A 20,453-nucleotide genomic window follows, 5' to 3' on the forward strand; every position below is an offset into this window, starting at 1 on the left:
ATGTCGGAGTAGGCTGAACCCTTCCCAATGGTACGAAGAAAGTTGGGGCAGATTTCAGAGTCTGGTGAAAGGCTGCAGCTCACTGGGTCTCATTCTGCAGGGCGCTGTACGTTCACAGCTGGTCCCTGACCCACACAGCTCAGTGTCTGCCAGTGCCAGTTTATTCTCTGCTGGCTCCAGAGCAGGGGTCCCTGGGGGTCCTGAGAAAGGAATGCAGCGCAGGCTACTCCACTCATGCTCCCTGGTGTCTGACTCCTTCTGTTCTTGGCCTCTCTTCCGGGGCCAGCTGGGCGAGCGGGTTTGTCGAAGGTGCACATCTGTCCACGTGGGTCTGGACTGGGAGTTACCAAACTCGCTCCGGGCAGGCTCCCAAGCACCAGTCACAGCGGATCTGCTGCTCAACCCGGGCTGCCCTGCTGGGCTCTGCTTCCTTTTATGTCGCTCGCCCCCGTGCCCTGCCCTGGGCACCTGGGGGACGAGTGAGTGACTTGTTGCTTTGCTGTAAGTTGTGGACCAGGCTCTTGGTCGGGCGCAATACCCTCGCCCACCCCAAAGGGGTAGCAAAACACTACGGGAAAGTTGCTCCTTGAGCTCTGCTGAGGCCCACGCCTGGGTCTCCTTCCAGATGGACCAGGGGCTGGTGACCGGGGAGGGGGTGTGTGTGTGTCTCCATTTGCTGACCCGAGAGCAGTCCCTGGTCCCCGGAGCCGATGCTGTGCTGCGGAGCCGCTCTCGGGAAGGGGACAGCCCGGTTCTGGGGCAATGGCTGTGTCCCAGCCCCAGCAGAATAGCAACGAGAAGTGCAGTCGGCCAGGGAGGCTGGGAGCTGGGAGCATCAAGCCCCTTCCTGTTAGTGGCTCCACAGCAGAGCATCAGCTCCTGGGACTGGGGATCGCTCTTGGATCGGCAGATGGAGAAACCCCCCAGTCTCCAGCCCTGGGCCCATCTGGAAGGAGACCCAGACGCGGGCGTTAGCAGAGCTCAAGGAGCAACTTCCCTGTAGCGTTTGGCTGCCCCTTTGGGGTCAGCACAAGCTGGAGCCAGAACCCATTCCTGGCTCTTGGGCGGCCCCGGATCTCTCCTCCCAGGCGTTCCTGGGGCTTAGACACCAGGTGCCTGGGCTCTAGAGAGGGCTTGAGTGCGAGAGCGAGCGCTGACGCTGCAGATGGCCTCCCTGCGTGACCGCGCCCGAGGCAGCTGGGCTGAACCTGCGCTTCAGAGTGCGCCCCAGAGCCAGCTGGCGGTGGCCATTCACCTCTGCCTGGCTTCCCCCATCTACCGGCCAGCGGCCTCTGCCCTGGCACAGGTGGGACTCCCGGTGCCTCTGCAGGAGGCTGCCAGAACAGAGGCATGGAGGCGTTAGAGAAGGAACAGCTTGGCCCATCCTCCAAGAGGGCAGGATCGCCCCCCCATACAGCTGTGTCACCCAAAAGCGGGGGGAGGGGTTGGAGGTGAGGGCTGATGAAAAGAGGCAGGCGGTGGGGGTAGGAAAGGGGTTTCTAGGGGTGAGGGAGGTGACCTGCGTTGGTTCAATGCCCAGATCTGCTACAGTGTTGCTCTGTGACTTGGGCAGGTTGCTTGGTCTGCCCTGGCCTCAGTCTCCTCTCCGTAAAATGGGGAGAGGGCACGCTCCTGCCTAAGGAGGGCAGTGGTGGTGAGGCCCAGTCCACTGTGGTGGGTGAGATGCTCTGGTAGGGAGGCTGGGATGAAGGCAGAGCAGAAGGCTGTTGACCCAGCCGCACTGGGAGGCCCAAAGACGGGCTCTGTGTCTGAGGAATGCAGCAAGAGGAGCAGATTTAAAGCAAACGGTGGGTGCGAGTTACTCTCTCCTGCTTCCTCAGGCGGCACCTGCTCCCAGCCTCTCCCGCCCCGCTGAACTCTCCCCGCCCGTCACTCTCTTGGCGCTGGCAGCGGCTGAGTCCCGGCACCTCATGCGCCCCGGTGATAGCCAGTAATGTATGTAAATCCCCTAAGAGATGGGTTCTGGGATCAGGGCGCAGGGGCTGTGTGTGAGATGAGATTAACCACAAAGCTCCCTGCGTGAGCCAGCTCCTGCCCCAGACGGCACAAGGAGGGGCGCTCGGCGTGGCTGTGGGCGGTGGCATTGAGCAGGCCACCCTTCCCTGTGTCTGGGGGAGCTCGCTCGGGGGGGGTCTCCTCTCTGCCTCCAGCGCAGCTCCCAAAGGACCTGGCACTCAGCACCGGGCTGCAGCTGCTGTCTCTCTGTCTGCATTGGCGCCTCCGGAGCTGGCTGGGCCCAGCAGCAGCAGTGATAGTGGCGCCAGGCTGCCACGTTCCTGCTGTCCTCCAGCCCAGCTAACCACAAGGAAGAGCTGGCGATCCCCTGGGCACGTCCCTTCTCCAGAGCAGATCAGCTTCCCGGCCCCAGGGTGCTCGGTGCTGGGGCAGAAGGGCAGTGCCAGGCGGGAGAGGGCGCTGAGCGGAGCTGAGCCGGGAGGGGCGCTGTAGGCCAGGGTAGCCTGTCGCAGGAGGCTGCGGGTGGCAGTAAGACAGCGACTCTGGTGTGGCTCTGGGTATGAATCCGGAGTGACTCCACTGCAGCTGAGTGAGACGGGTGGGAGTGAGAGCAGAGAGCCCAGTGCAGGGGACAGGACCGGAGCTCAGGAGGCAGCTGTGTCTGACACTTCCCCCCAGTCACCAGCTCTCCCGTACACTCAGCACGTCTCTTGTCTGCCACTGCTGTCCGGCCGGGGCACCTGGGTGCTGGCCACGCTGCTCCCGGATCCTGGGCTAGCTGTGCTGTGTGCTAGGTGCCCCCGGAGGCCTGGGTAACTACCCCCCCGGTCCCTATAAGGGGATCTCCTGGAGAAGGAGCAATTCTGCAGACTCTGCCTCCTCCTGAGCAGGGCTCCTGCACACCACCGTCCATCTGCCCCCTGCACTCCAGGGAGCCCCTCACGTGAGCAGGGCTGGTCTCCATGGCCCGTGACATGCACCGATACCGTACCAGGTCAGACGGCTGGGGGCAGCTCCCTCCGTACCACAGCCGCCCCGGGGGTTGCAAGCAGCCTGTGCGGACGTGCTGCCATGGCTGGGCCGAGTGCATAGTGGCCCGGGCGAGACCGATGGGGGCACGGTGGCTCTGGGGGAGTGTGCGGATGCTGGTGGTGGTGATGGTGCGGGGAGCTGAGGCCCGATTCAGATGCTCCCAAGGGCTGCCGGTTGCACCCTGCCATTTGGAGCCCAGGGATCTCGCTGATCATAGGGTGTGACGCAGGGGAGTGTCTTTCCCATTGTATCATGGAGCTTGGTGCTGCCAGGTGGACAGGTTGCCTGATGTGTCAGGCGGGAGGGAGCTTTGCTGGTGGCTCTTTCAAGCATTGGTTTCCGATAAGCTAGTCAGGATGGGGCCTGGGGAAGTGGCAGCTCCCCTCCCATCCAGCACTGGCTGCAGAATAACTCCTGACGGGGACTTCCAGCAACAGGAACCCCTGTGCTATGCAGCTTACGTGATGGGCACAGGGACAGCTGGTGCACGTCATGCCATGACAGCTGTCTGTCCTGCTGCACACCAGCCTTTCAGTCCCCTGTGGCAAGGCACTGCTTCCCCCGCCACACAGGGCCACCCGCCTCACCCCTCTCCTTCGCTCTGCGTTGCATTCTGTCGTCAGCACAGCACAGCCACCCTCACATGGCGCTCTGATCCCCCTGTCCGTACACCTGCTGCTTCAGCCCCTCTGAAATTCCCTAACCTGGTCTCCCATGGCTCCCCGCTTGCACTGGGCAAACACCACGCCACAGGCTGGCTTTTCTTAACTCTTCTGAGTTGTTTGGGTGTATGTGTGTCCTGGAAACCAGTTTGGTTCTCTGCGCCTAGAAAGGGAATGGTGGTGTCAGAAAGGGAGACAGTTCTCACCAGTGAGGGGGCTCAGATCAGCTCTGCAACGAAGGGCGGTTTGATTGTTGTCTGGAAATGCGCTTTTTCCCAACTTGTCCCAAACCCCATTGTGACCGGCCCCGTGGGCAGGGAGGCAGGCGGTGACCCTGGAGCAGGCTGTCTAAACGGCACCAGTTCCTCCCCACCAGTGTACGTCTCTGCTTGAAACCAGCAGGGAATATGGGAATGGACAGCTGTTTGGTTGGAAATCCCCAGGAGAGTCCTGAGTGCCTGGTTCTGTGCTTGGGAGCTGGGGCGGGAACAGAGACCTGCTTTCTAGGATTAAAAGCCTGCTGCCCATTTCACAGAGCTGCCAGGTATTTCTAACCCCAAACTTTTTCCTGATAAAAGGGCTTTAAAACAGGGGTTTTTCCCACCCAATTTTTCTATTGTTTTGATTGTGGGGACCTAATGTGTCTGAGGGAACTCTGGCTTTTCCCTTCATTTATTTTAAAGCAGCATTGGTTCCTCTAGAGTGACCTCCGGGATATGACAGGCCAGAGAATCTCACCCGCTCACCTTTCTGATGGGCCCTTTAATTTGTGTGTGATTCAAGCAGCGCTCCAGGAAAAGCAGCCAGGCTGGTCTAAAGACACTGAGAGCAGGGGAGAGAATCCGCACCACTTTTCTTGGCCATTTGTCTCGGTGGTTAATCAGCCTCACTGCCCCATGTCTGACTTGGGCTCGCCTGGCTAGAGCGCCCAGTCGTTCGTGTTACACCCTTTACTACGAGGTGAAAGAATACCTGGTAGTTTCACCCTGTGAAGGTTTGTAAACACTGCACCAAGTCACCTCTGGGGCTTCTGGTTGATAGGCTCCTTCAGCCTTGCCTGGGAAGGCGTCCTCCACACCCAGCTCTTGTGAAACTTTTTGTGGCTCTTCTACCTTGCCACTGGGGGGTGGGGGGCTCAGGAAGGGGACGGATAAAACGAGGCAAAACTGCAAACCTCCCAGAAATTCTGTTCCCGTTTCTGGAGGCTTTAGGAGCTAGAGGTTGGAGCAGGCAGGCTGTCACTAATTCAGTGAAGGCGCTGAAACGACAACAGAGCTGCTTATGTGATGCTAATGTCAAGGATCTAGGTGAGGCTGGGAATTGTTCTTAAGAAGCCCCCCTGGACTTGCACATAAGAGCCAATGCGGACACTTCACCCTCGCGCCCTGCCTGCTCCCTGAGCCTCACCCCGCTGCGTAGCCTGGCCAAATGGGGAGGAGCCGAGGGGTGTTGAATGTGCAGCTTGAAAACGACGCAAGCAGCAAAGCTGAAATTTCAATGAGTGAACAGCACAGGGTGTGATCTAACCAGGAGGTAAGTTGAAGGTGTAATGACGCCTACAGCTCAGACTTTGTCCCAGGACATCTGGGTTCTCTTCTTGGCTCTTGCTCATCCTGACCTTCAGCAAGTTCCCGCATCCCTGCTCTGCCCTGCTGTTTGCTCCTCTGAGGACTCCACAGGTTCAGAGTCCAGCTATGCAGAAAGAGCTTAGATCTGGTTTGTGAGAGCCTGCCTTGCCTTACCTCGTCTGAGATGATTCTCTTCTGCAGCCTTGTTGTGGGAACATTAGGATTAATGATTAAATCAAACAATTTAGTGACATTGGTAAATTTTGCCAGAAAAGCCCATAAACATGGTTTTAACTTTAAGCCCTTGCTTTGTTCCACTGAAATCAAGTGGACTTAAGCAAGTAGGTTAAAATTAAGTTCTTGCTTGAGATTTTTTCCCCGACCAGGAATAAATACCAAAATATCCCTGGTCGCAATTCATATTATCTTACTTTCAGGGAGGCCACTATGACGTGAGTTTAGGGTTCCTATTTAGATCTTTGGTTTGAAGAGGTTTAATTGTTCTGTTGAGAAATGGTTTTTCATGATGGTTCCTTAAAAATTTCAGTGAAAACTATTATGCATCTAAAAAAAATAATCCTCTCAGTCCTAGCCTGGCCAACCACAAACATTCACAAATCATAGGTCAGGTGCTAAAAACCCTGATCATTTAAAAGCACTGTCATATATTTAAGGCTAATTTTATTATCCTTCTAAGATTGGAGCATTTAGGGCTCATGCTTTTGAGGTTTTACTCTGCAACCAGGAAGTTAGGAAAGTCTAATTTTTTTTTTAAAAAGCTGAGATTCTCAGGTGTATCCCAGTAGCGGGGTCTGAAAGAAAAAAGAGTAACAACCTAAGCTGTGAAATCCCCATTAAAATCACAATAATTGTCACTACCTCATTCACCTTTACCCCAAACACAGCAGCACTGTGCTATTATTAGAGGAGGTGGGAGAAATTTCAGGGGAACCATATTGCATGTGGTTTATATGGTTTCATCAACACTGAAACACTGAAATCAGGTTGGTTTTGTTGTTCTTCTGGACTTTCATGGCTAAGAAAATGGGGGAAATATTCTGAAATGGCACAAGGCTCATTTTGACATTTTTAGAACAAAATGTTTGGATTTTTACTTTTGAAATGACTTATCACGAGGTTAGGGGAGAAACCCTAATACCAGCCCTAGCTAACAGACACATTGGTTTGTATTTGTTTACATGTAACAACAGAGTCTAAAAAAACCGTCAAAATCGCAATTAAATGTTTTGGTCAACTCTAAACAATTTTCTTTCCTGGAGGATTTTCAGTTTTCATTCCCATTTGGAAGCCACATTTTCAAATCCTTCATGAAATAGGACTTCTGACGTCTGCCTAGCTCTTATTCTCACTTCAAACGCAACAGAAATCACGGCAGTCTGGGGGAACTGAGAAGTGAACCTGACCAATCTGCTTTCATTTTACAAGCCAAACCAGCATGGCTAATGGCAAGGGATGCTCAGAAATCATGAGCCAGATTCCCTGTAAATGAGATCAGTTTAAAAAGTCACAAGATTCCCACCCCCCCACCAAAAATCAATTTTGGGTTATTTTTCTTTACTTTCTGGTGTCATGGCCATTGGGGTGGACTGCATTCTTTTTATTTTTTATTTTTTTCACGTGAGATGTTCTCAGCAAACAGAAGGATTAGAAATGTAATCTTTTTCATTTAAATGAACGCTGAGATTCCCCCCTAATTTGATGACTCCAAGGAGCTCACACTTTAAGTCCAAATACATTCAGATTTGTGATGATAATAATGAGAGTTGGGGAGTAACCCAGCAGCAAAATATTGATCTTTCACCTCTAGCTCCTTTAACCACATCTTAAGGGATCACCTTATATAGTCCCTCTCTTCTAAGCGTCTTGCAGAGCTGGGAGAGCATCCTCCCTCTTTTAAAGATGGAGCAACTGAGGCATGGCGTAAGTTGAAGTGATTTGGCTAATGCCATCTGCTTGGGAAATAGAATCTTGATATCTGACTCCCTGGCTTCTGCCCTGACTGTTTTTGATCACGGTGCTGCTGCGTGTTTCTGAACTGGGGCAAAGTAAATTAAATTTCAAACCCCAGTTCCCTTTTACTCTCGTAAGAGCCTGATACTTCAGCTGCTGCCGAATGTACCTTTCAGTACCCCATGCCCTCTCCTTGATATGTCTGGGTCTGTTGTGGGGCTGCAGAGCTGATGGAATACCCACGGCCACTTTAGCTGAACAAATGTCAGAACTTTTACCTAGGTTCACTGCTGTTCTTTCCAGGCAGAAATAGTTCTGCAGCTTCACTGCCTGCCCTGATTTCTTTTGCTTGATAGATGATTACTAATCTGTAAAGTGCCACCTACTGTACCAGGCACAAACAGGGATCCAAACGAAACAGTAGATGGGGCTTTGTGGAAGGCTCAGAAGATTGAAGGTTAGTGGTGTTTGGTTTTTATAAGCGTCTTATTAATGCTATAGGAGCAGCGACAAATAGACTCTTCCCCCTACATAATAATGAGTGTGACTCCTTTCTTGCATTCACATGATCCCTCATATGGATGTAATTGAAATGGAAAAGTCAGGGTTGAGATGTTGGGTCCTGATCCTGATCCTGTCAACCGTCTAAGCACATGCTTACTTGAAATCAATGGGACCATTCACATGCTTAACTATGTTGGACTTGAGGTCACTCTTTAGCGACTGCTTACGAGTGAAACCACCCCTGAACCAATAAAGACAAGCCCTGTTGTCCTCACCTGTTTAACAGCCCTTTTGTGAGAGCTGGGAGCAAGCTGAAGTTTATAGTTAAAACAATAAGAAAAAAGAACGTGTATCCTTAGAAATTGCTAAGTAGTTCTGCATCTGTGTTTACATCCGTTTTTGCAGCAGAATCTGCCAGCAGAGACTGATAGGTACACTCAGTGACTCATCTGCCTTTGCAGCAATTCAAAAGTTTAAAGGGATGATGTTGTCTTGATCTATTTAAGTGATAAATCACAAGGAATTTGCGTTATCAGAGAGTCCTTTTCAACCTTATCTCCCAACCTGGTCTGCCAAAAAATCTGTCAAAACATTTAAAGGCTTTTCCTGTATCCTTCTTTCTGTTTCTAAGGATTTTTGCAGTGTGTGGGTGACTGCACAAGAAACCATGAAATTGATGCTACGCAAATGAAACAACCAAAATAAATTCAGGGCCTGATCCAAAGCTCCTTGAAGCCAGTTGGAGGTCTCTCGGGGGTGGGGGTGTTGGCAAGCATGCAGGCGGGAGATCGGATGGGAATTCGAGAGCTGTGGGGTTTGTTGTTACAGCCCTGCTGGGGGACCTTAGGCACCTCACTTGATCTATTGCAGGTTTGGACCCTGAACCATAAAATCAGGATAATACTTCCCTGTCTCATGTGTGTGTGCATGGAGGAAGCAACCAGTGAATGATTGTGAGTCCCCCACAGGGTGGTGTGATGAGGGCCAGATAAGTACATGGAGAGATAAGCAGGGAGAGGCGCTCAGATTCTTTCATTCAAAGCTGGGTGTCCAGTCGGTGCTCACGAAGTAGCCACATTATTCTGAAAATATATTTATTGTCCAAGCCACTAGCCATGCTCAACTGGCCAGAAATGCCGCGAATTTGTTGGACAGCTTGGATTTAGCATGATCTTGGGTTATTGTAGCCGTAAACGGTAGAAAAGGGTGGGGTGAGAGTCACTTGGTGGGGTCTGTTTAAAATGACCAAGGACGAGTACTCCCAGGTGCGTTGGTCCCAGCTTCCGGGGATTTCAGTGGAAGTTAGGAGCTGAAGTCTTCTTGTGAATCCAGACCTAAGTGAATCCAGACCTAAGCCCTTTTTTGCAAGGTGGCAACACTGTGCATTCTGCTCACTGTCTCACCTGGACGTTAGTGTACTGCAGACTCATAAAGCAGCCACTTGATAGGATTACCTTGCAAAATGTCTCCAGTTCACCCTGTGCAATAAAGCGATTCCAATGAGCAAGGCCTCAAGACCGAAATCAAATCATCTGAGACACCAGCAACATTCTCAACAGCAGTTCTCAAGCTACTCTTCTCCCAAGCTTGTGCTCCAAACTAATTGCACACAGGTGCATGCTAGAATATCAGTTGCAACAGTGGCAATGTTTATTGTAGGCATGTGGTGTTCTACTTAACTCAGATAATTAACTGTTTGCTGCATTTACACACTGCAAAACCAGGTATTTCTGATAACTCATTGCTCAGATGTCATTGGTGGGGCCTCAGACCAAGACTCTCACGTTCAAGGGGAATGGGTGAGAAACAGGAAAGCAGCTATGACTGTAGGTTTCCTAAGCGGGTGCATAAATAGCAGGTGCACCAGCATTTTGGTACGCGTGTGTTTGTGTTTTCAGCTTTCTCTCTCAAGCAGATGCTTCCTTCCACCCCAGAAGCAGCTGCATTTTAGTGTTGTATGCAGTGATTCCTTTATTTAAATGTAGGGCTACAGCATTGCCTGCTCTTGCATGCGTGCCCTAGACAGAGGGTGCAGGGAGCGCTCCCTGACCAACACGTGCATGGGGCTGGCGGGGCTGGCTAATCTGCGGGCAGCTGTGCTCACCCACAAGGGGGTGCTTCTGGATGGGGTGAGGGTTCACTGAGATGTTCTACGACAACACTCAGCTAGGTGTGGTGGGGTGCCCCCTGCAAATCCTCTCTGGTGTGCTCTGAGCAGGGCTCGCCTGGTGTCTCGCTGCTTCGGGGAGAGCCTGTAAGTCATCCACCCCCTCGCTGTCTGCTCTGATGTTTACGTCGGCTGTTTTTCCTAGCCTGTGTCTAACCTATGGCAGGAACCCTCCTCCCCCTGCTGATCTCGGCCCAGGCACCGTTTCACTACCGTCACGTTCTGCCTCTGAAACTGAGCCAGTGGTTTTAACTCGTGGGGCTGGCTTCCCTTCGCACTTTCAAAGTCCAGCTTTCACGTGTTAGCTCTGCTAAATGCCGCCACCCCAGCCCGCTCCTTCCTGCCCTATGGCTCACAGTCTCTCAGCGAGCGGGGACCTGGCACGGCCCATTCAGGTTAGCATGTCCGCTGCTCCCCCACACGCACCTTTTGCCTGCACATGTGTGCACGCATGTGTGTGTGTGTGTGTGTGTGTGTGTGTGTGCACGTCCATGTGTGCCCCCAGGCATGTGTGTAAAAAAGTGAACAAAACAGACCTGGCTGAAGCCAGGAATCTGAGCTCAGGCCCCCGGCATCAGACAGTGCCCCAGGAAGGCTCTGCTTTTCTCTTGGCTTCCAGGGCCTGAGATGATGAATGCAGGGAGAGGGCGGGGGCGAGAAGCAGCCTTTGCCTTGATGATTTGCAGGGAAAGTTCAAGGCTGCGGCAGGAGAGCGGGCCCTGCCCCTCCAGCCCAGGGTGGCAGCAGAGGGAGGTGCCAGGGCCCTGAGTCTGGGCTGTGACCCTATTTAATGAGATACCAAGGGAGGGAAAGGAGGCGGCAGCGGCGGTGACCTGGGGCCAGGAGGAGGGAATCACCAGATGAAAGTGGCCCTCCCCCCTCGCTGCTGTCAGCACTTTTTAATGTCAGCCCTTGTGAGTGATCGTCGGGTGAGCTGCTGTCGAAACTTTCCCAGGCCTCCAGCCTGATGCACTCATCGCTTGGAAGCCAGGGCGGAGGCTGGCGCGGGTGGACTCGGCGACTCCTGTCTCGCCGGGGACCTGGGCTGACCCGAAGGTGGCAGCCTGGCAAACCCTTCCCTTCTGGGTCAAACTTGCGGCGCCCCTGCGCGGCTGGTGTAAAGGGCTGGAGCAAGCTGGGTACGGGGCAGAGAACTGCAGCCTCTCAGCCCAGATTTGGGCACTGGCCTCCTCGGCGCCTACGGGCAGAGAGCACTGAGCTGGCAGGCAGGAGACCACGGCTCTGTTCCCAGCTTTTCCCATACTCTTGGACAAAGCATTTGCCAGCTCCGTGCCTCAGTTTCCCCCTTTAACACCGACACCCCCTGTCCTGTTTAGAGCCACTTGGGCAGCAAGGGACTGGCTGCAGTGGCTAAGAAGGAGTATGGAGAGCCAGAGTAGGGAATTGCTTGTATTGTGGTTGCAGGTAAGAGCCCTGGCTGTGGAGTAGGGCCCTGTGGTGCTAGGTGCTGTACTAACACTGAGCCAAGGGATGGACCCACCCCAAGAAGCCAACAGTGTGAGTTCAGCCAAGGGTACTGCTGGCACTTACCAGCTGGCTGGAAGAGTCAGGCCTGAGAGCAGCGTCAGTCGGGAGGAACAAGCTGAGCCATTTAAGGAGGTAGCCAAGCACAAAGGTCCATGGCTATTAACTATTAACGGTGGTTTGTGACCTATCCTTTAAGTTAGCTTCGGTGCCCAATGGTTGGAAGACAGCTAATATAACACCAATATTTAAAAAGGGCTCTAAAGGAGACCCTAGTAATTACAGACCAGTAAGTCTAACATCAGTACCGGGCAAATGAGTAGAAACAATAGTAAAGAATAAAATTGTCAGACACGTAGAGGAACATGATTTGTTGAGCAAAAGTCAACATGGTTTCTGTAAAGGGAAGTCGTGTCTTACCAGTCTATTAGAGTTCTCTGAAGGGGTTAACAAGCATGCGGACAGGGGGGATCCAGTAGACATAGTATACTTAGGTTTCCAGAAAGCCTTTGACACGGTCCCTCACCAAAGGCTCTTATGTAAATTAGGTGGTCGTGGGATAGGAGGAAAGATCCTTTCATGGATTGGGAACTGGTTAAAAGACAGGAAACAAAGGGTAGGAATAAATGGTAAATTTTCACAATGGAAGGGGGTAACTAGTGGTGTTCCCCAAGGGTCAGTCCTGGGACCAATCTTGTTCAACTTATTCGCCAATGATCTAGAGAAAGGGGTAAGCAGTGAGGTGGCAAAGTTTGCAGATGGCACCAAACTGTTCAGGATAGTCAAAACCAAAGCAGACTGTGAAGAACTTCAAAAAGATCTCAGCAAACTGAGTGATTGGGCAGCAAAATGGCAAATAAAGTTTAATATGGGTGAGTGTAAGGTAATGCACATTGGGAAAAATAACCCAAATTATACGTACAATGTGATGGGGGCAAATTTAGATACAACAGATCAGGAAAGGGATCTTGGAATTATAGTGGGTAGTTCTCTGAAGACATCCACGCAGTGTGCAGCGGCAGTCAGTAAAGCAAATAGGATGTTAGGAATAATTAAAAAGGGGATAGAAAATAAGACAAAGAATATCATACTTCCCCTATATAAAACTATGGTACACCCACATCTTGAGTACTGCGTGCAGATGTGGTCTCCTCACCTCAAAAAAGATATATTGGCATTAGAAAAGGTTCAGAAAAGGGCAACTAAAATGATTAAGGGTTTGGAACGGGTCCCATATGAGGAGAGGCTAGAGAGACTGGGACTTTTCAGTCTAGAAAAGAGGAGACTGAGGGGCGATATGATAGAGGTATATAAAATCATGAATGGTGTGGAGAAAGTGAATACAGAAAAGTTATTTACTTGTTCCCATAATATAAGAACTAGAGGACACCAAGTGAGATTAATGGGTAACAGGTTCAAAACTAATAAAAGAAAGTTTTTCTTCACACAGAGCACAGTTAACCTGTGGAACTCCTTGCCAGAGGACGCTGTGAAGGCCAGGACTCTAACAGAGTTTAAAAAAGGGCTCAGTAAACGTTTGGAGGTTAGGTCCATAGATGGCTATTAGCAAGGGGTAAGGTATGGTACCTAGCCTTTTGTCGAAGGCGGGAGATGGATGGCAGGAGACAAATTGCTTGATCATTGTCTTCGGTTCACCTCCTCTGGGGCACCTGGCACTGGCCACTGTCGGCAGAGATGATACTGGGCTAGATGGACCTTTGGTCTGACCCAGCATGGCCGTTCTTAGGTTCTTATGGCTGTGTGATATCCTCCCGGCACGTGGGCGTGATGCGTGCGGCCCTGGATCTGCCCGTTTGTGACTGCGCCAGGTGCAGGTCTGGCTGGCTGTACGGGTGCGCCTGGGGTGAGGGACCTGTGCTGGCCCTGGGAGAGCACGCACGTGGGGTGGGGCTAGGGGGCTGGCTATTGGGCCGGGTTGAGAGCCGAGCCGGCATGCTTCCGGCTGTGACATAGCGCATGTGTAGTGTGCCAGTGGGTCTCTCACCCGCACTGGGTAGTGCTGTGACGGATACTGCATCTCCCCCACGTCTGTGTGTGTGTGTGGCCTCGGGGGGGGTGTGTTGGCTGCATCTTGGCTGGTTTTTGTGTGTGTGTGTGTGTGTGTGTGTGTGTGTGTGTGTGTGTGCGCGCGCGTGCGTGCGTGTGTGCGCCCCGCCATGGGTGTACTTGCTCTGGGTATGTGTGTATGCATCCAGTGGTGGGGTACGTGCTCTGGGTTTTGTGCCCCCCCGTGGGCATAGGTGCTGTGGGCATGCATGTGTGCACACCATGCCCAGCGTATATCCAGATATATGCTGGGACACTAATACAGTGGGGCACAGACTATCCAATAAGTTCTTAGACTGCATTGGAGACAATTTTTTATTCCAAAAAGTTGACAAAGCCACCAGGGGAGAAACTGTTCTGGATTTGATTTTAACAACTAAGGAGGACTTGGTCGAGAATTTGAAGGTGGGAGGCTGCTTGGGTGAAAGTGATCATGAAATCATAGAATTCACAATTCTAAGGACTGGTAGGAGGGAAAATAGCAAAATAGAGATGATGGATTTCAGGAAGGCAGATTTTGGTAAACTCAGAGAGCTGGTAGGTAAGATCCCATGGGAGGGAAAACTGAGGGGAAAAACAACTGAGGAGAGTTGGCAGTTTTTCAAAGAGACATTCTTAAGGGCCCAAAACAAGCTATTCCCCTATGTAGGAAAGATAGTAAATATGGGCAAAGACCGCCTTGGCTTAACCAGGAGATCCTGCATGATCTCAAACTAAAAAAGGAATCCTATAAAAAATGGAAACTAGGACAAATTACAAAGAATGAATATAGGCAAATAACACAGGAATGCAGGAGTAAAATTAGAAAGGCTAAGGCACAAAATGAGCTCCAACTAGCTACAGGTATAAAGGGAAACAAGAAGGCCTTTTACAAATATATTAGAAACAAGAGGAAGACCAAGGACAGGGTAGGGCCATTGCTCAGTGAGGAGGGAGAAACAGTACCGGGGAACTTGGAAAGGGCAGAGATGCTTAATGACTTCTTTGTTTCGGTCTTCACAAGAAGTCTGAAGGAATGCCTGACATAGTGAATGCTGGTGGAAAAGGGGTAGAGTTAGTTTTTGAAATAAAAAAGGAACAAGTTAAAAACCATTTGGAAAAATTAGATGTCTGCAAGTCACCAGGGCCTGATGAAATGCATCCTAGAATCCTCAAGGAGCTGATAGAAGAGGTAGCTGAGCCGTTAGCTCTCATTTTTGGAAAGTCATGGGAGACAGGAGAGATTCCAGAAGACTGGAAGAGGGCAAATATAGTGCCCATCTACAAAAAGGGGAATAAGAACAACCCAGGAAATTACAGGCCAGTCAGCTTAACTTCTGTGCCAGGAAAGGTAATGGAGCAGGTAGTTAAGGAAGTCATCTGCAAGCACTTGGAAGGTAGTAAAGTGATAGGAAACAGCCAGCATCGTTTTGTAAAAAACAAATCATGTCAAACCAACCTGATAGCTTTTTTTGACATGATAACGAGACTCGTAGGTAAGGGAGAAGCAGTGGATGTGGTATACCTAGACTTTAGTAAAGCATTTGATACGGTCTCGCATAATATTCTTATTGACAAACTAGGCAAGTCCAACTTAAATGGGGCTGCAATAAGTGGGTGCATAACTGGCTGGCTAATCGTACCCAGAGAGTAGTTGTTAATGGTGCTCAATCCTGCTGGAAAAGCATAACAAGTGGGGTTCCGCAGGGGTCTGTTTTGGGACCAGTTCTGTTCAATATCTTCATTAATGATTTGGATATTGGCATAAAAAGTACGCTTATTAAGTTTGCAGATGATACCAAGCTGGGAGGGGTTGCAACTACCTTGGAGGATAGGGTCAAAATTCAGAATGATCTAGATAAATTGGAGAAATGGTCTGAAGTAAACAGGATGAAGTTTAATAAAGATAAATGTAAGGTGTTGCACTTAGGAAGGAATAATCTGTTTCACACATACAGAATGGGAAAAGACTGTCTAGGAAGGAGTACAGCAGAAAGGGATCTAGGGGTTCTAGTAGACCACAAGTTAAATATGAGTCAACAGTGTGATGCTGTTGCAAAAAAAGCAAACATGATTCTGGGATGCATTAGCAGGTGTGTTGTGAACAAGACACGAGAAATCATTCTTCCGCTCTACTCTGCGCTGGTTAGGCCTCAGCTGGAATATTGTGTCCAGTTCTGGGCACCCCAATTCAAGAAAGATGTGGAGAAATTAGAGAAGGTCCAGAGAAGAGCAACTATGATAAAAGGTCTAGAGAACATGACTTATGAAGAAAGGCTGAAAGAATTGGGCTTGTTTAGTTTGGAAAAGAGAAGATTGAGGGGGGACATGATAGCAGTTTTCAGATATCTTAAAGGGTGTCATAAGGAAGAGGGAGAAAACTTGTTCTTCTTGGCCTCTGAGGATAGAACAAGAGGCAATGGACTTAAACTGCAGCAAAGGAAGTTTAGGTTGGACATTAGGAAAAAGTTCCTAACTGTCAGGGTGGTCAAGTACTGGAATAAGTTGCCAAGGGAGGTTGTGGAATCTCCCTTGCTGGAGATATTTAAGAACAGATTAGATAGATGTCATCAGGGATGGTGTAGATAGTGGTTGGTCCTGCTGTCGGGGCAGGGGACTGGACTCGATGGCCTCTCGAGGCCCCTTCCGGTCCTAGTGTTCTATGATTCTATGATTCTATGATTCTATGATAAGTGCCATGGGTGTGCGTGTGTGCCAGGCCGTGGGCATGTGTGTGCCCAGCCATGGGTGTAGGTGGCATGGATGTGTGTGTGTGTGCCAGGCCGTGGGCGTAGGTGCCATGGGTGTGTGTCTGTGCTTGGCCGTGGGCATGTGTGTGCTTGGCCATGGGCGTGTGTGTGCTTGGCCGTGGGCGTGCCCAGCATTGCGTGTATGTGCCATGTGTGCATCACTCAGTGGTGGGTGTTCAAAACCTCAGCTGGCACAGCTGGCGCAGCGTGCGCAGTGCAGGGCGGCCGTGGTCGCTGGGCTGTGGCTGGTGCCCTGTAACGGCCGTGTGCTCTGGCACAAACCTGGCCATGCCGTTTTGCAGTGGCTGTGGCTACAGGTATCCTCAGAGCAGAGCTGTTTGTGGTGCGTGTGGCCAGTGTGCAGTGCCCACAAGAGGACGGGGGTGCAGTGGAAGGACCTGGGCTCTGCAGCATGGCTCCTTTGCCTTTGGAAAGGCAGGGCTGAGTTTTGCCAGCACTGGTGCTCTGTGCCTGGGCAGGACACGAGACGTGCGTCCTGGGGGCAGGCACAGGCACTGGGCTGCGCGGGTCTCTGCACTCTCTTGTGTCTTCCCTGGGTGTGAGAGCTGTGCGGGGGGCTGCGGGCGCTGTGTTATTTGCGGTGGCGGGTGTTTGTTCGCTTGCTGCTTTGCTGCAGGCATTTGCTGTGCGGCTGTGTTGTTTCTTTGCTGGGTATGTTTGGGGAGTCGCTGTGCCTGGCTTAAGCACCTTTCGAATACATTGGGCACAGCTCATTGAATCCTTTAACAATCTGACGCCCGTCTTCCTCTTTTTTCTCCCGCAGTCAGCCTCTCTTGTAAGAAGCAGAGAATGCACAGACCCGCCCCCTGAATTCCTGGGGGCTGCCCCGATCCAGCTTCCTCCCTCGGTCCTGCCCTGCAGGATCCCAGCCCGATTCCCTGCCCCTCTAAGGAGTGGGACTGCGTTTTTGTTAATGTGCTTGGATTTTGATTCTTTCCCAGCACTCAGACTCCCAGACACCCTGCCCCTCACATGGAGAGAACTGGGTAATGGACCATTAACCAGAAGGAGGGAAGCGAAGCAGCAGCTGCATGCAGAAAAAGAACCGCACCAAACAACAGGAGAACTTTCGGAGGAGAGCCTTGGAGAGGGAGCTCTAAAGACATGGCGAGAGGCAGGGAAAAGAGTGAAGCCATCAGTTCAAGGGAAAACGTGTCTAGGTGTGAGTCTCTCCAGCCCTGGGTCTGTCATCCTTCCTGGCCTGTACATGAGAGCACCCCCTTTCTGGCCTGCAAAGCACTTAGCTCACATGAGCAAAGGACTGACCCCTGTCATTAAAGCAGAGCAAAGGATTAAGTGCCTTGGTGGATGGGGCCCTATTTTACAACAGGGGTGGCTGTGAGCTCTTTGAGGCATGGGCTGTGAATCCTCCTGTGTCTGGACAGCACCAGGCACGGCTGCGTGTCCAGGTGTCCTCATAATAAGCAGCTGCAGCAGTGCCTGGACTCTGTAGAGGATAAGTGCCCTACCAGCTGGGGCCATGCGAACAAAAGCATGCACGCCCACTTCCACTAGGTCTGACACTCCTAGTACTATTCACCTGAGGCAGGGTCGCACGTCTTCCATCCCCACTGAGCTGGACAGCGCCTGGAGGCTGACTCGTGTACTCGTGGGGCAGCTGCTCGCCTCTGAAATTCTCCCTTTTTGTCTGGAGCCCCCATGCCCTTTTCCTGATGCAAAGTCAGGATTCTCAGGGGAGCACCGTTATTATCGTTTGTTTTTCTCAAAAGTTCACGGGGCAGGTGAGAAGCACCATCTTCTGTTTGCTGTTTTTAATAATGGTATCAATAATGTTTCCTGCCAAAATCCACAGGACCTGCAGGTGCTTGGAGGGCAGCATGCATGTGACTTAAAGCAGTGGCTGGAGACAAGGTTTTGAATATTTGAATAATGGACCGGAGAGAGGAAAGGGCAGTGTTTTAAGGCACAGGTCTGACACAAGGGGTCCTGGGTCCCAGACTGCCTGGACAAATTAGTTAACCTCAGTTGGTCTACTTCACAGTGGGGAAGGGATGTGGGGTTAAATTCAGCAGCGCTTGTAAAATGCTGGGAGCCCTTGGCTTGCAGAAGTACAGGATATTTAACAACACTTGTCGGAAAAGGCACTTGTAGCTGCCACCTTAGACAAAACATAGAACCCTGGGGCTGGAAGGGACCTCATGGGATCATCTAGTCTAGCCCGTGGCCAAAGTAGGACCAGCCCCAACTAAATCCTCCCAGCAGAGCTTTGTCAAACCGACATTTAAAAATCTAATGAGGAACCACAAAAGCGAAAGGACGGTGAGAACCTTAGTGATGCTCTGAAATCCCAGGAGATGCCCAGGTTAAAGTTGCACCATGCGAACGCAGCTCTGCGCCTTTGTAAGTACGCCCGAGCATAATGGTCTCAAACGACAAGAGCACACGATACAATTTCTCAAATACAAGTTAATATCATGCCTTTCTTTTGCGATCTCGTCCATTACGTTGGTAGGTTTCTAACCTGGGGCACGCAGCTCTTTGTGTGCGGCACAGGCCAGGGCCCCATGTGGTGAGGGGGGTGCAGGAAGTACACACTCAGCCGCTGCACCACATACAGTCAATGAAGAGCCACAAAATAATAGCCAAACGGTCCTGAAGTTAACTGGGGGTTGAAGTTAACTTACACTGTTGGCTGTGACTGAATCCCTCATTGTTCCCCATCTAGGAAATGGGGATAATCTCATCTGTTTTCTACCCTCGGTTTGTTTTGTCTGTAAGCTCTTCAAGGCTAGGACTGTCTCTCACCATGTGTGATAGCCTGTGTGTAGCACAATGAATTTCCATGACATTGTATTACTGTAATGCAAGTAGTAATATAATAATGGCTCCTTCAGTGACTACATGGAACATATCTTACTGCAGATTCAGCTATGACATCATACCATGAAATGAATCACACACTTGCAGATTGGCATTACGCCATGGACTAAAATCATATCCATGCTTCAGGGCTCGAGCACTCAGCTGCAGGGGGTCAGGAAGGAATATTCTTCCTGGGTGATATGTTCTGGGTTTCTCTCTGGAGATTCTCTCCTCCACCCCAGCCTTGGGCACAGCTGGAGACAGGACTCAGAAGTGGTTTGTCAGTGTTTTGAAGTGGTACAGAGGATCCTCTCTCTCTGATGCTTGGTTGATACGTTTTCCTCATGTGCTCAGGGTTATACAGATCACCAGATTTGAGGTCAGGAAGGAATTTCCCTCTGGGCCAGACTGTGGCAGGGTTTTCTTGATGCTCTACCTTTTCCCCCAGCCTTTCTCAGTAGCCTGGGGAATGTATTCCCCGCTGGGATTATCTGGCCACGTCTCACCTCATCGATCCCCTGCCATGGCAAGGCCTCCTGGCATTGAGGGCACTATGACCGCTCCTGTTCTCTGCCACTGGCACTCAGCAATCAGTCTCCTAGAGACTGAAATGCTTTAATCTAACTAAAAGTAAAACAATAAAAGTTTATGGATATACCCATCTCACAGAGCGGGAAGGGACCTCAGGAGATCATTGAGTTCAGTCTCCTGAGTTCACAGCCCTGGATTTAGCAGACCAGTGCTTGAACCACTGAGCTATCTATCCCTCCCCTTGAGTCCCTGGCTCAACATAGGGCTGTTTGAGTCACAGGAGGTCAAACTCAGGACCCCCTCTGGGTGCAAAGTCGATGGAACTGTGACAGTTCAGGGCAGGCGGTGGTGGGGTGGGATCCGTTTGAATTTACTTGTAACTGGGGGTGTAGAAATGTATTTATAACTCAGGTCAGTTACAAACACATGGGAATTATGTAATCTGTACATAACACTCATTAAACAGTCCTTGGAGGAATATTGTACAGGAAGGTCAACCAATCCCCTGAGAAGATAATATTTGAAATTTAAGACCGTTTGATTATAGGTCATGTGAAAAATGTACGTTATTCACATGTCTATCTGAAAGCGTCAAACAGAAATGTTTTAAAACATTCTGTTAACACAAGGCTGTATGTATTTCTCTGCGATACTAATGGTGTGATAAACCTCTGAATGGTAATTTATTAATGTGTCCATCTGTGGAATTCAAAGTAATCTGGACAAAGTCTATACCGTTAGAGCCTCTAGTTCTGCACCCATAGGACCTGACCGATTCCAAAAGAGAGAATTTGCTGGACCTTGGGAGGTCAATATTGTGTAGCATATTACAAATGCTCCTATGGCTTACTGGGCTCTGAGAAGACATTTAGGTAACTGACAGCTAAATAACAGGACAGAACATTGAGGGATAGGC

Source organism: Carettochelys insculpta, chromosome 7 (genome assembly GCF_033958435.1).
Source record: "Carettochelys insculpta isolate YL-2023 chromosome 7, ASM3395843v1, whole genome shotgun sequence".
Taxonomy (NCBI): domain Eukaryota; kingdom Metazoa; phylum Chordata; order Testudines; family Carettochelyidae; genus Carettochelys; species Carettochelys insculpta.